This window comes from Phasianus colchicus, chromosome 8, assembly GCF_987193195.1.
Source record: "Phasianus colchicus chromosome 8, bPhaCol1.hap1.1, whole genome shotgun sequence".
In the NCBI taxonomy this organism is placed as follows: domain Eukaryota; kingdom Metazoa; phylum Chordata; class Aves; order Galliformes; family Phasianidae; genus Phasianus; species Phasianus colchicus.
In genome coordinates, this window is record NC_143443.1 from 22,371,220 (window position 1) to 22,385,112 (window position 13,893).

Consider the following 13,893-nt stretch of genomic DNA (forward strand, 5'->3'; position numbering starts at 1 on the left):
AACACTCAATACAGTGCTCACACTGAAGGTACCCAGCAATTTTTAGCTTCACGCAGTGACCAGTGTTGGTCAGAGGACAGTCCTTCTCCTTGCAGAGCTCTCATAGGGCACTAACAATTTTCAAACAAAGATAATAGAACAATATAAGCAAAGTTGTCCAGAATTGCCACTAATTGTTAGAATTAATTGAATAAAACTGAGTACAGAAACAGACTTTCAGCAAAACAGTCCTGACCCTATTTAGCAGATTGAGTAATCTTTAAAGGAAATACGGAAACTGAGTCATTTGGAGCTGGAGTAATCAGAGCAGTGAATAATATGCCGTAGGGAACAATGCTCTATTAGAAGGAATCAAAGAACAGGATTTACATCTCTGCTATTCTGCATCAGGACAACCAGAAACATCTCACCTCTCTATTTGTTTTTCATGGAGAAATTACAGTATAAGAAACCCTCAAGTGTAGTTGCATTGTTTTCCCTCCTCTTGTATTTTGCATCATATTCACAGTAATAAGACTGTCAACAGTGAAAGCATAAGCTGTTTGCTCAAAGCTGAGCCAAGACTTCTGCAAGGAATATTTTGGTTATGGCCAAACAATATGAAACACGCACACAAATCATATCTACGTGGGAACAAATATCACTGTAAGTTCACCAATGCAACTCTGTTACCAAGTACCTCAGCCACCTCAGAGAACAGAGCAAAACCGTTCCAAAATGACACTAAGTGCACATATTCTTGAGTGTTCTAGCCTTCATCTCTTAATGCCACTTTACCTCCAGCCCTCTGATAATCTTCATGGCCTCCTTTGGACCTGCTCCAACAGATCCACATCCTTCTTGTGCTGAGGGCCCCAAGCCAGTTCACAATACTCCACATGGGGCCCCGCAAGGAAGAGCACAGGGGGACAAGATCTTCCTTTGCCACTTCTCCCAGCAGAAGTTGTCCTGCTCTCCTCCTTTCCCCTCAAATATCACATACCACAGCCCCCTGCAATCTTGTTGACCCTCAGGTGAATTAACACCAGTTCAATGTCATTTTTGTGACAATATACAAGTGTTGCAAAATAAAAGTAGTTATTACTCTATTTCCCTTTCTAGTTAATTTAATGGCAAAGATACTCAACAAATTTCTGGATTGCTTGCTATCATGCACCCAGCAAATTAAAATGACATTATTAGCATAACTTGTATTTATTTCACTACTTGCTACTCATAGCAGAAAAGGAAAATACATGGGAAATTAACTTATAATCTGAAATACTTAAAAATTAATGATGAAAAATGATTAATGATTAAAAATAAGAATCTCATTGTGAAATAAATGCTTGAAGATAGTCAAATTGTGTGTTGCTGTTACATCTTGTCCTTGTCACTCACTTATGTCATCTTATCTGAATGCGAACTGTAGCACAGTAAATATTTCAAACATATCTACTGATTCTAATTTATTTTTAAATGGCAAAAAAAAAATTGAAGACATAGAAAAAGTGACAAAGACTAAGTGAGAACTCTTATTTATACATGAACAGTTTAAAGAAATGAGCCACACCAAGGCTTGAAACTTGCAGAGAATTTTAATAGATTCATCTTTTCCTGGCCAAACTGACAGAAATCCTAACATGAAAACCTAACATGAAAAGCCAACAAATCCAATTACCACAAACAGCTGTGCAAGACTGTACTAATATCAATAATCCCTCAGTCTAACCGAATTCTAGCACTCCTCCATCTCTCTCTAAAATTCCTTTTGTCAAAACAAATTTATGTCCCTGTTGCCTTACACACAGAAAGTCACATCTATTATTTCCTGTCTGTATATTCCCATTTTCATATCATTTCCTACTTCAAGCCACTTGAAATTGTGTCAGTTGCTATTACAGATTATTTCTTTCAAGTCCCTTAGGAGCGCTCATATTTTCCTCAAAACAATTCACTTCCTCAACTCCAAGCTGGTTTAGAAACTGACATTCTCTCATATCAGCTAGATGCCATCTTCCCTCTACGTCCGATATCTTTCTAGAGTTGCCAATAATTCTCGAGTTTGCTTTTATTCTTCCTATGCATTTCTGGAGAAGTGGAGTGTTGCTCTTTTATGGCATTCATCTTGATATTTGAGAAAAGAAAACCTTTAGCATTTAGACAAATCAATGTACTGACAGCCACAGCACTATGAACAGCAACAACAGCAAATGTCAGCAAGAGGGAAAAAAGCCCATTAAAAAGTATCGCAAGCATGGAAAATAAGCAGCATACATATCTACACATCTTAATAGCCTCTAAGCATAATATAGATTATTTACACAAATATTTTCACTTTTTAAGGATCCCACCTATGTCAGAATCTTGCGATATCAGTACTTGATGCTGATACTAGATTGCTGTTGCCTCACAACTCTGAAAAGCTAACATCCAAAAAGGCTAACATCCAAAAAGGCCTATAATTGTGAAAACAATTATAAACTGCTTAAACAACTGTGACTTTAAAAAGTGTACTATTTGAATAAAGATAATATGTAGGAAAATAACTGGCAAAGACAGGCTCTGAGCACCTGTTTTGACTACAGGTGTCCCACTTCATTGCCAGGGAGTTGGACTAGATGCCCTTTAAAGGTCCCTCCTAACTCAAATGGTTCATGGTCCTATGATCACTGAAAAAAATTTTATCTCCTGTTCATAAAGGCCTGTGCTGCACTGGAGTCAGACACCGAACCGACCATAAAGCAGCCTAGTGGGGGTTGGTTTCTAATGAAGACTTCCAATTTCTGAGGATAACTGAACTTGTCATCTTCTTGACAATCACGCTGTTTTCCCTCTCTGTTTCCTAATGTACTCTCTTAATATGCAAAGGCATCAGGAATAATGAATTACAGTCCAGAACAGCACAGGTTGGAATGCATGCAGTGTTAACAGAGTCAGGAAACATTCTTTACCACATGGATATGAATTTTTGTAAGTGCACAATGCGCCTTTAAGAAGCTTAATAGAAAAGTATGAAACCTTTTACAAACAGCATTCCAATGTGAGATTGCCAAGAGCAAGTGCACTTAAATAGCTGGGATAACTGGAGCTGTGTCCCTGCACTCATTCCCAGCAATGCAGAGAGTGTTGCTGACTATGCTTTACACCCGCTTCCACTTTTGGATTGCTGTTAGGCCTTAAGTTGCCCCCCTCTTCACTCAAACATCAGAAGTTTAGTTATTGTCCTCTTTACCAGATCTTTGTGCTGGTCCATCACTGAGAACAGCCCTCACCTTGCACAGATGAGCAGGTTTATGGATGCTGCACAGAAGGATGTCACAGGAGGAACTACAGGCTGGCAGAGCCCCACTGAACTGTGCACACCTCCAGACACAGTGATTCCCATCCCCAAAGTGATAAAAAGAAGCTGAAATCTAACAGTGGTAATACAAGGACAGGAACAGGACATGGGCACCTCCATTTACATTCTTTGCTGTGAAGAGGCTAAGGGATACAACTGCTTTTAGGTACTACTGAAAATTGCAATGGAAGTTCTGATGAGTCTTCTTGAAAAGAGCTGTCATATAATACTATTCATTATCTGTTTTTCTTATCTATAGTTTCAAAAACATGTGCATGGCATATGTTTCTCATCATTGGCTATGACCTTTGTTTATTTATAGTTTTTAAAACTCTGACTACTGCCAGACACTATTAAAAATAAACATTTTTAATTGTTTTCATGTTTTATCCTCTCCTCCCCTTTCCACCCAAGTCTGACAGGATGAAACATTGTTTTTGCTTGGGACAGACCTACTTCTGCTGCAAGAAGAATAAAGAGGAGAAGGAAGATGTATACATATTATCAGGATAGTTTTATAACCAAGTCTAGAAACAAAGCAAACTACCAGCTACCAGCCCCTTTTAATTTAGATCTCCTCATTCCCAGGGTCTAACTGCAGCTGAGAGGGCAGAAACACGCACTGTTCTCCTACCTTTAAGCCCGAACTGGGCTCTTTTTTCTTCTCCAGCAATGCAGCCTTAACAGGAGAAGCAGTTTGCATTTCCTATGCAAATAAATGGCCTGACCGTTCAGTGCAAGGCAGGTTTTGGTTTTTTCGAGCAGAGAAAAAGACTGCCAGAAATGAGTTGTTTTAACTACTAGAAAGCATCACCACTCTGTCATACACCTTTTCCTCTCTATTCATCATTTTTGGGGTTTGTCCCTATAGATATATGCTCTGCTTCCCTCCTACCCCCCCAGTAGATTTAAGAGTCTGATACCAAACCTATGCCAAAAGGATACAAAACACCAAGAAAAAGCTAAACCACAAGTTTTTTCACTTTTTCTGATCAGCTGGCATTTGTTGTTCATCACTCAGATCAGTCTTGCCAGAAAACCTGATGGTGGGGTACACAGCCACGCTCTAGGAGCTGAGATACCTCTGTGGTGCTCTGGATGTTACTATGTGAAGTCAGCCACTAACAGCATTGCAGAGCTGAAACCCCTTAAACAACATCCTGGTGAATGAGATAAAAATACAAGTGCTCCTAAACCTTTTGCAGTACAATCTGCTGTTGATTCAAATTCTTGGTGAACCTACCAGACACAGAAAGCATAAGACTGTTTCAATACCTGGTGTATCTTCTCCCTGAAGTACGATTCAATTTTATTTCTGACTCAATAACAATGATGTATTAAAGAAGCCACCAGGCTGAATCTGCTCCCCACTGTGAATTGGTGGGTAGATGACACTATGTCACAATTTTGCATTCCTCATTTCTTCCTCTGCCTTAAGGTAAAACTCCTTAGGCAAAGCTATTCTTTAGCACGTGTTTGTATTACATATGACACAAGGAACAGCAGCCAGAGCTGGTGCCTTTCAGCACATGCATTTGTTTTTCCAAAGCATCAGTGGAGCAGAATCACTTCACATGCTTCAAAGGTGAAAAATAAATGACCAGAAGGAAGAAATCCCACAAGGGGGGGGGGGGAAGAAAAGAATGCAGGTAATGTTCTGAGCCCTTAATAGGAATTAAGTGAGTGGGAGCTTGCCTGGGACAACAGTGTTGTCCAGACAAAGGGGCAATGGAAGTTTCTGCATTTCTTCTAAACTATCTGGGCAGCAGGTGGAAAACAGAGAGAACAGCTACAGAGAATGTTTTGTTTGGATGCTAACTAGAACATCTGTGAGACAAACATCTTCTGAATAAATTCAATTCATGTGGAAGAAAATTAATTTATTTCCTTGGTCCTTTTCTGTTCCCTATGAACACCCCCATGCCTTTGTAAAAGAGACTGCAAACAGAATTTCTGAATTTCTGTAGCCACATCTCAATCAAGAAGGGAGGATATTTGAAGTCATCCTTCACTGCAGGTAACAAAGTGAAAAATCTGAGGCCTAGATTAATGATTCAGAGTTCTGTTCCTCAATCTTATCTCAGCAAGCAGCCACACTTAGGGCTGCGCCCAACAACCAGTATGAGGCACATTGCCCACTGGGACAGCAGTGACAGTGTTCATAGACCAGGACTTGTCTGTGCTGACAGGAAAGGTAACATCACTCTTCAACAGGAAGAGTGCTGGAAAATTTTACCATAGAAATTTCCAGCCTATGGCACCCTACATACCATTGTGCAACTCTGCCGAGGTAATATACACAGAGTTTCCAGACAGCCTGCACAAAATCAGACACCTCCATCTGCTGATGCTACTGTTCATGCTTCCTGTCTCAGAAGCCTCAAATGGATGTTCTGGATCACATAAAGCTCATGAACCACAGCCAGAAGCATGGCTGAACACAGCCTCTAGCTTCCCTGTTTGCAGGAGTGAAACCTTGATTTCCTCTCCTAATGAAACAACTCATAATCCTAATTCATAATCCAGAATTACTGCTGGGTGTTCAGATCACCCAGGCAAATAAAATATTGTAAAGCTGCAGAATAATTTATATTAGTGGCAGTATTTCCACTGAACTCAGCATAGCCAGACTTTCACTCATTCTTGTTCAAGTAGCAGAACATTTATTAGGAGTCAGGAATTGCACTGATGTTCTGACAGCCTGATCACCTCCACAAGAGAAATGAAGAGTTCCCTGGTTTGTGTTGTAAGTAGAGATTAAATATGAAGTTTGAAAAACAAAAATCAACTTTGACTTATGCATTTCCAGTAATGCAAAAATCTAGTCCTAAGTCACTGTAAAAGTTAATTACTGTCATTTCTAGAAAATATGCACCTTATCTCTGTGATTAGCTTTAAACTGCACACAGTGTATTGTGTTCTACATTTAATTAATCAATTGGAGATGTTTCCAATGTCAAGACCTGGTTGAAAAAACACTTTTAGCCTACACATGGTAAAGTAAATGGATTGAACCTCTTGAGTTTCATATAAAAGCCTGACATCCTCCCCTCATTCTTGTGATTCCTATCTGAGCACTCCAAACATTTTCCTGTAGAAATTGGGAACCTGTGTTCAGTTACACCCCAGCTGATACCACTCCTTGAAATCACATATTTCCGTTCACTTGGTGCAGGCTTGCAGCAAACTGGTCTGAGTGATTAAGCAGATGTTCTAGAAAGAAATTTCCATTAAAAGAAAAATCCCTGGAAGCTTAAACCAAAATTAGACTATTGTTAAGGCACCGTACTTTACTAACAAGGCAGGGAAATGTTATTTCAGTTCATCCTACCCATACAAATAATGGGTTGCATTATGATAGGATGCATCCTGAAAAGTTTTCCAAGTGTAAGAGAAAAGTAAGCTGCTCCAGAATTCTTCAGAGATGTGAAATAAAAGCAAGTTTTTGCTTTTTAACCAAAATCTGATCTTTCTACAGTACTTCCCCTTGCAGCTAGAGTTACGTATCTGGAATAAATAATCAGCTATCCAGAGTCAGTGTCTGTGTGGTGGGAGGTCCTGGGTAGTGGGATGTCTAATGTTTGTCAGAGACCCCACAAAATATCATTGGGTAATATTTCTAAATTCCAAATTATGGCAAACAGATCAAATGGTTACAAGCAGCACTGACTCTTCATGTAAACAGCCTAGAAGTTACACATACAGATTTTTAAAGGCAGGGTAAAAGTTCCCCCACTTTATTTATAGAGGTGGAGAGAGACAAGGATATCCTTTGGACTACTGCAGCTCAAAACTCAGAAAGAGCTTCCTGCTTCCAACTGTGCAACAAGGAAACAGGAAAAGCAAAAAAGAATATTTACCAAAAAACCATTCATCTCATTTGTATGTATTTTTTCAAACCACTATTACTACTAACCACTAGGAAAAAAAAAAACCCTTAACATCTATAGTCTTTCTTTGCTTTAGGATATTTATTATCACAGATTTACACTTCTGAAATCACAGCTATGAGCAGAGCTCCTTTGTGTTCAGAGCACATTTATGGGCTAGGAATAGCTATTGCCAGAGGAAATAAGCAGGAGGGTCAGGGGACAAGCAAATTAAAACAAACCCAAAATAACCTAAGGATGCACTCCTTTGGTAAACATAAACTTCTTTTAGATGCTGATATTTTAAAGAGGATGTCTATGTTGGATCAATAGAAGTATATTTATTGAAATGTACTGGAATTCAAGGGCTACTGTTATCAAGTGAAACTCAGACCCAAATGCTAAAAGGTGACAGGGAGACTTGATGCATTCTCCACCCCCCAACGTGTGTTAATCCTGATTAAACCCAATTTTAATGATATTTTACAGCCTGAATTTTGTTGTAAGTTGTTACCACAACAAACAGTAAATCCTTAGTGTGACTGCCAAATTGATATAATCCTTCATTTTGCTTTAAGTAAATTAGAATTGTAGTAGTGTTCTTTCCATTCCGAGAATGAAATCTCTTGGGTAGCATTTGTTAAAGATGTCCAGTTACCGTAAGGCTTATTAGCAGCATCACCACTTGCTATTTTCCCAGGGTGGCCATGGAAGTGATATTAGATGGGTTTCAGACACCATTTCATCATGTCATTCCAAAAGACCCACATAGTATAAGCTACTCAGTACATCAGTAAACTCAGCCCACATGACATAGAAATAGAAGATTTGACAGTGCCTTACAATGAGTAATGCAAACTCACAGTGAATAAATAGATATATAAAAACTCAAAATATTGAAATCATCTTTTCTGAAAAGTCAAGTGCCAGCAAAAAAATTTTTTTTTTTTGCTTAGTTGAGGCCTAATCTTGATGCTTGGGAGAAAATTTGAAGCAGCATGACAGTCAGATGACAACTTTTTTGTACTTTGGGTTTTGGAGGCAAGGACACTGCCACTGCAAGATGTAGATAAATGCAATCTCAGCTAGAGCTACTGTACCAAGGTTCAGCCCCAATCTTGGGGATGTGCCACAGAGTTCAGTTTCCTCAGTATATAGGTGCCACATTTCACAGAAGTATATGGAGGCATACTACTGCCATCACCATTTCATTCTCCTGCCTTCTGGTAAGGTACAGTGATAGGTACACTCTAAAGGTACACTCTAAAATATGCGAAGTAATACAACCTGCTTTGAATGCAGTAAGTAAACAATTTTCTTATCAGTACATGCTAGATAAGGAACAGATTTCTTTGCCATTTAAAGCTACTGTATGTCTATGATAAACTAATGGCTGGCTGTGAATACTGATCATGAACATACCCAAATATTGTCATTAGTGATAAAACTTTTAGAAGGCTGTACAGAACTCTTACAATAACAGCTGACCTTAAAATAATCCTCTTTAATATTCTCTTCATCTAATGTCCATTTCCCCCATCACTTTAAGTACTTGCATATTCCATAGGATGGTTTAAGCATTAGGGATGTGTTTTGAAATCAGTCCTCTTGAGTATTTTGTTGTTATTTGTAGATTTTTTTTTTTTTTGAAGGGTAAAACTTGAATATATTATTTGTCCTCTTGGACAAAGGGCATTCTCAGCAACAGAAAATAAATCCTATGGAAGCGCTGTCCTCAAAGTCATAACTTGTGTCTGGGTGGTTTCCATCTCTAGCAGTTTCAGCCATCCAACCATGCTTCCTGTCATACATTTCAATATTTCATGGTAATGCAGAACATCAATTGAACAGGCCTACAGTCTCTGCAGGCAGGGTGTGAAAGAGTCTGACATGTCTTCCCACAGGACACTGAAGTAATCCAGTCTTTTCTAAAAGGAAAATAAGGCTTCTCTCTCCACACTACTTTCATTCCCAACCTACAATTATTTTTTCCCCTTAATAATCAAGGCAACACTGCTACTGCCGAAATACTAAGATCTATTGGATGAATTCCAAAGTAAGGAAACATTGCTCAACATGTATGCTGTGCAACAGCACCATACATTTGTCCTAGCTCTTTTCCAGCCTGCTTCCCAATATGAATCAAAAAACCCAGCACATCCAAGAACTCTCTCTAGATCTCCAAAAGGAAGTTCAAAAATTAATACACTTGTAGAAGGTCATGGGTGTGTTTCCCTGTGTCACTTAAGACCAGATTGTAGAGCGCATGCACAAAGATTAACGTAGCACTCAATTTAAAAGTTAATGAAATAAAAGGTATACATTTTAATCCACTTTTATCAAGTTCCCATCTGATGTCCCAGGGCAGCTAGGCATTCTGCAGGTTATCAGATCTTTCTTAGATAAAAAAAGGAAAAAGGGTTACACTGTGACATAGAGAGAAGGAAACAGGAGCGAGTGCTCACAGGGACCACAGTGGGAATTGAAATTAATGCCACATAACACTCCTTTTACAAAAAGGAATAAGACCATAAACGCATCAAAGATAAGAGCTTATCCTTTGCCCCTCATTTTACATATTTGCTCCTTCTCACCAAAATGAATAATATTTAAGTATCTAAATGGATCTGAAGAATATATTTACAATACTATGTTGTTGACAATACAACAGGTTCATTGAAGACTAAAATATCTAAATCAAATACATTGCAGCTCTGATACACATGGTGGCCTATACTGACATGCAGTGATTTCACCTGTACTATGCTGAGTTGGATAAGGCATGTTCCTACTGTCCCAGCCCTTAGACATCTTACCTCTTTCACTCTATCAGTTAAGTCCTCTAGTCACACACAGATCATCTTATCAGTAAATTACATTAAGAACAGTTATTGCAAAAAAAAAAAAAAAAAAAACACACAAAACAATTTTTTTAAATAGAATTATCTGTTGCAGAAACTCACATCAAGATTCTGCCAAAACAGCTGCAAGATCAAAATCTACTCATTGTAATTCCTGCTTGTATTACTCTTCCCTATTGTATCTATTTGTGTTATGCTTCCTTGAATTTGTGCAGGAGGTCATGAAGGAAATCTTTGACATTCCATCCAAAAGTTGTTTAACTCCGAGTGGAAGAAAATAAATTTTATTTCACAAGAAATTTAGGACTGTTGACCAGCCATAGTTCATGAATTTGCAGAATAACAGGGAATCTGGAATGCTCTAAGGTCATTTTCCAAACTGAATTACTGTCACTAAAACATTAACACATAGAATATTGTAAACTCAGGAGCTATAACACCGTAAGCACAGTAGCTTCAGAGAGATAATATTCTGCTCTAAAATACTTCACCAATGAATAATTAGCTAATTAATAACTTTCACATTAAGTTGTTCTTAAAATAGGTTAAGGTACTTGATAAAGAAACATAAGATGAAAGATTACAAGACTGCTTTGCTTCTTTAGCTCTTTACATAAAATTATTTTCATGGAGGCACATTCAGAGAGCTTAAAGTTGGATGTATGAGAACCACAAGAGGACTCAAAAGATTAATCTTCTCTTCTTGGTCTACCAGGAAATTTTGACAAGTAGCCTCCCATATCTATCATTTCATTTCTTTACAGATAGCTGTTTTTATGAAGTGCTTTGCAATTTATTCAAAAAGAGATAAAGGACTTATTATTCCTATTACATACTAATTGATCTTAAGTATATTTATCAATCAATCTTTCTACAAGTTGTAGGATTGAGGTTAATGTCTAGTTTTTGTCTTATATTGTTTTTAATCTGTAGAAGGTGCACAGGTTCACAGACTTCTGATTTCTACCAATCCATTGCCCCGCACTTCAAAAGTACATTTGAGTTAGTTGTATCAAGTGATTTCAGATAGCTATGTTTCAGCTGTTCCTTTCTTTTCAATTCAGGGACAATTCTCCAATCCAGTAATTTCTTGCAAGACATTTTAATCAAATTGCAATTTGTTTTATATTGCAAATCATATGGCATCATATTACTCAACTTTAATCCTGTATTTACAGTATACTCCAATATAAATCCTAGCTCATTTGGAAAGGATGTCTTCCTGGGAGCCACTAATTCTGTGATTTGGAAATTGGTCCTTTCTTATCCTCAATCACAAGAGTTGCAACTTTCCAAGAAACAAAACCCATTTTTAAGTGATTACAGTTTCTATCAGCCAGGCAGTACAAGAGTAAAAGTTAAAGAGGCTGGTGTAAAATCCCTGAAAAATTAGTATACCTGGACTAAAATTAAGCAAATATTATTGGAGCTGGATGTCTTGCTGGATATACACATATCTTCTGGCAATTATCTCTAGCACTACAGATTAGTAGATGTTGTTAAAGCACTTTGATATGTCAATAATATCCAGTTTCTTTACCAAGACATGTGGAAAAGCAGGGTGGGGAAGAGAAATCCTTCAGACATTCGAGCTACTGTCTGCTTATTCCAACAGCTCTCCCTGCTCATGACCCATATATCTTTAAAATGCCTTGTTTAAATATCCTCAAATTTATTTAAAAAAAAAAATTGTCAGCTGGCCACAGACCACACATTCCAGAACTGAAGTAGAAAGGAATGTGAATGGGTGGGTGGGGGAGAGGAAGGAAATCAGATTTAGTATTGAAAACAAGACTGAGCTGGCTGAGAAGCAGCTGATGTGCACTCAAACAGTTGCAGTGTGATACCACTACTGTTTTCGTTCAGAAAAAAAAAAAAAGGTGAATAGCCATTTACTCTTATACTTTGAAGGTTTTATTTTAACTTAATCAATGTAGTACCATTTATGAGATACCAAAGACAGGAAGTAAATCCAGTTAAGCTTCAGGCCTTCACAGGTCACAAAGATGTTAATGCTTCTTTATTCAGAATGAAGTAATATCTCAGGAGATGCTGATAAATGAATTCACTTAACTAAAGGCTAAGGAAGTACCAACTCCCAAAGGCAATGAGAATCATAAAAAATTATGAAATAAACTAGTCAGTTGAAGATGGAGAGCAAAGGTTTGTGCTATTGCAGGGAAAACTATTTCAGGGATTTTTCCATTTGCTAAATCAGAAAAGTGAGGGTGCCTAGCTGAACTACATTTAATATTACTTAATTTTCCTTTGGGAGAAGAGAGAGAAAAGTCAGGAGGATAGGGATTTCAGTCTTACTGGTATTTAGTCAAGAAATGCCATCATTTATTTCCTAGAAAATCTGCAGATTATACAGACATAAAAATACTTTTCTCTACTGCATCTGTATCTCCAGTCATCTCATTCTCTATACCTGGAAGGATCTAAGTGGAAAGACCACAACTTCTGTGTGGCTGAATCACTGAAATTCTCAGGGAAACAAACTAGAAAGGTATGCAGGAATCAGAGGGGCAAAAATCTGTCATTTTTATAAATACTTCAAAGATTAAATTGCTACTATTTGTCAATGTCCTGTGTTGGCTCAGCTGGTTCTGAGCCCTCATGCAGTAGAAAGATCTCTGTCTGGGGAGATTTTACATCACTTCATTAGAATTAAAACAGGACAAAGAGGACCACGCTTCTGTGATGTGAAATCCCATTTAAACTACTTTAAGGAAGAAACAACGTGTCATTGACAAAGTTAGATGGTAGTGAACCCTCGTCCTTGAAGAAGGGAAGCTACTGTTCAGTTGAGGAACACTCTGCTGATTACTTAAACTGATGGGTTGGCTGTACCATGGACAAATTTTCCCTGTTATTCAATTAGGCAAGATCTTCCATCAACTCTTCAAAAAAAAAAAAAAAATTGTTGTTATTGTCTAGTTGTTTTTCTGAGTAGAATGAGAGTGATAACAACACAAGCCTCTTCCTCCAACTAAATAACAGACTTCTGACGGAAATATTTCTGAAACTGTAGTTCTGAAGAAAGTCTAGCCCTAAATAAGTGCTGTGCAGCTGAGCTTACCATAGCAGCCTAGTTTTTTTATTATTATTATTATTCTTTAGACCTCTCCTCAGAAGCCTCTACAATAACAACAGAAATCTATTAAGGAGTTTCTAAAATGCTTCAGAAATGTCACAGTTGATTGAAGGGGGCAGTTCTTTGTTTTTGCCAAGAAGGAAAAAAAAAACCACAAAACTTAATTTTGGAGCAGGTTTATGAAAGCATCACCACATTCAACTTTTTAAGCTCCAAAATATGGCTTCCCATGCCTTTACATCCCTCTTCCCTCAAATTTCTAACCCACATATCTCTCAAGAAAAGCTTCTAGAAGAGTCAGGACTTCCTTAATCATAGAAGAATTAAACAACAACAACAAAAAATACAAACAAGCAAAAAAACCCTCCAAAACAGACAAAAAAGCATGAGTTGCTTAATTAGCCTTTCATAGATCATGAAGAGCTTCTTCCCTTCCTCTGTGTCCTCAGAATTTCTCTAAAGATTTCTCTCAGCAGCAAAGAATCAATGACATTGCTTAACTGCCTCTATATTAAATCTACAGATAGCTTACACACTGTATAAAGAGGTGAATCAAACATCAGACATTCAAGTCTCAGAGCTTACACTCTCAGATTATAGGTACAACAAGAAGCACGTATTTCTACTTCTATACATTTCTTACCAAGTTTATTCTGAACATCTGCATATAAGATAACACTATTACTAATAAGCCATTATTGCCTATGTGTTCTTCTACTGCTTTCCTCAAAGAGGATTCAGAAA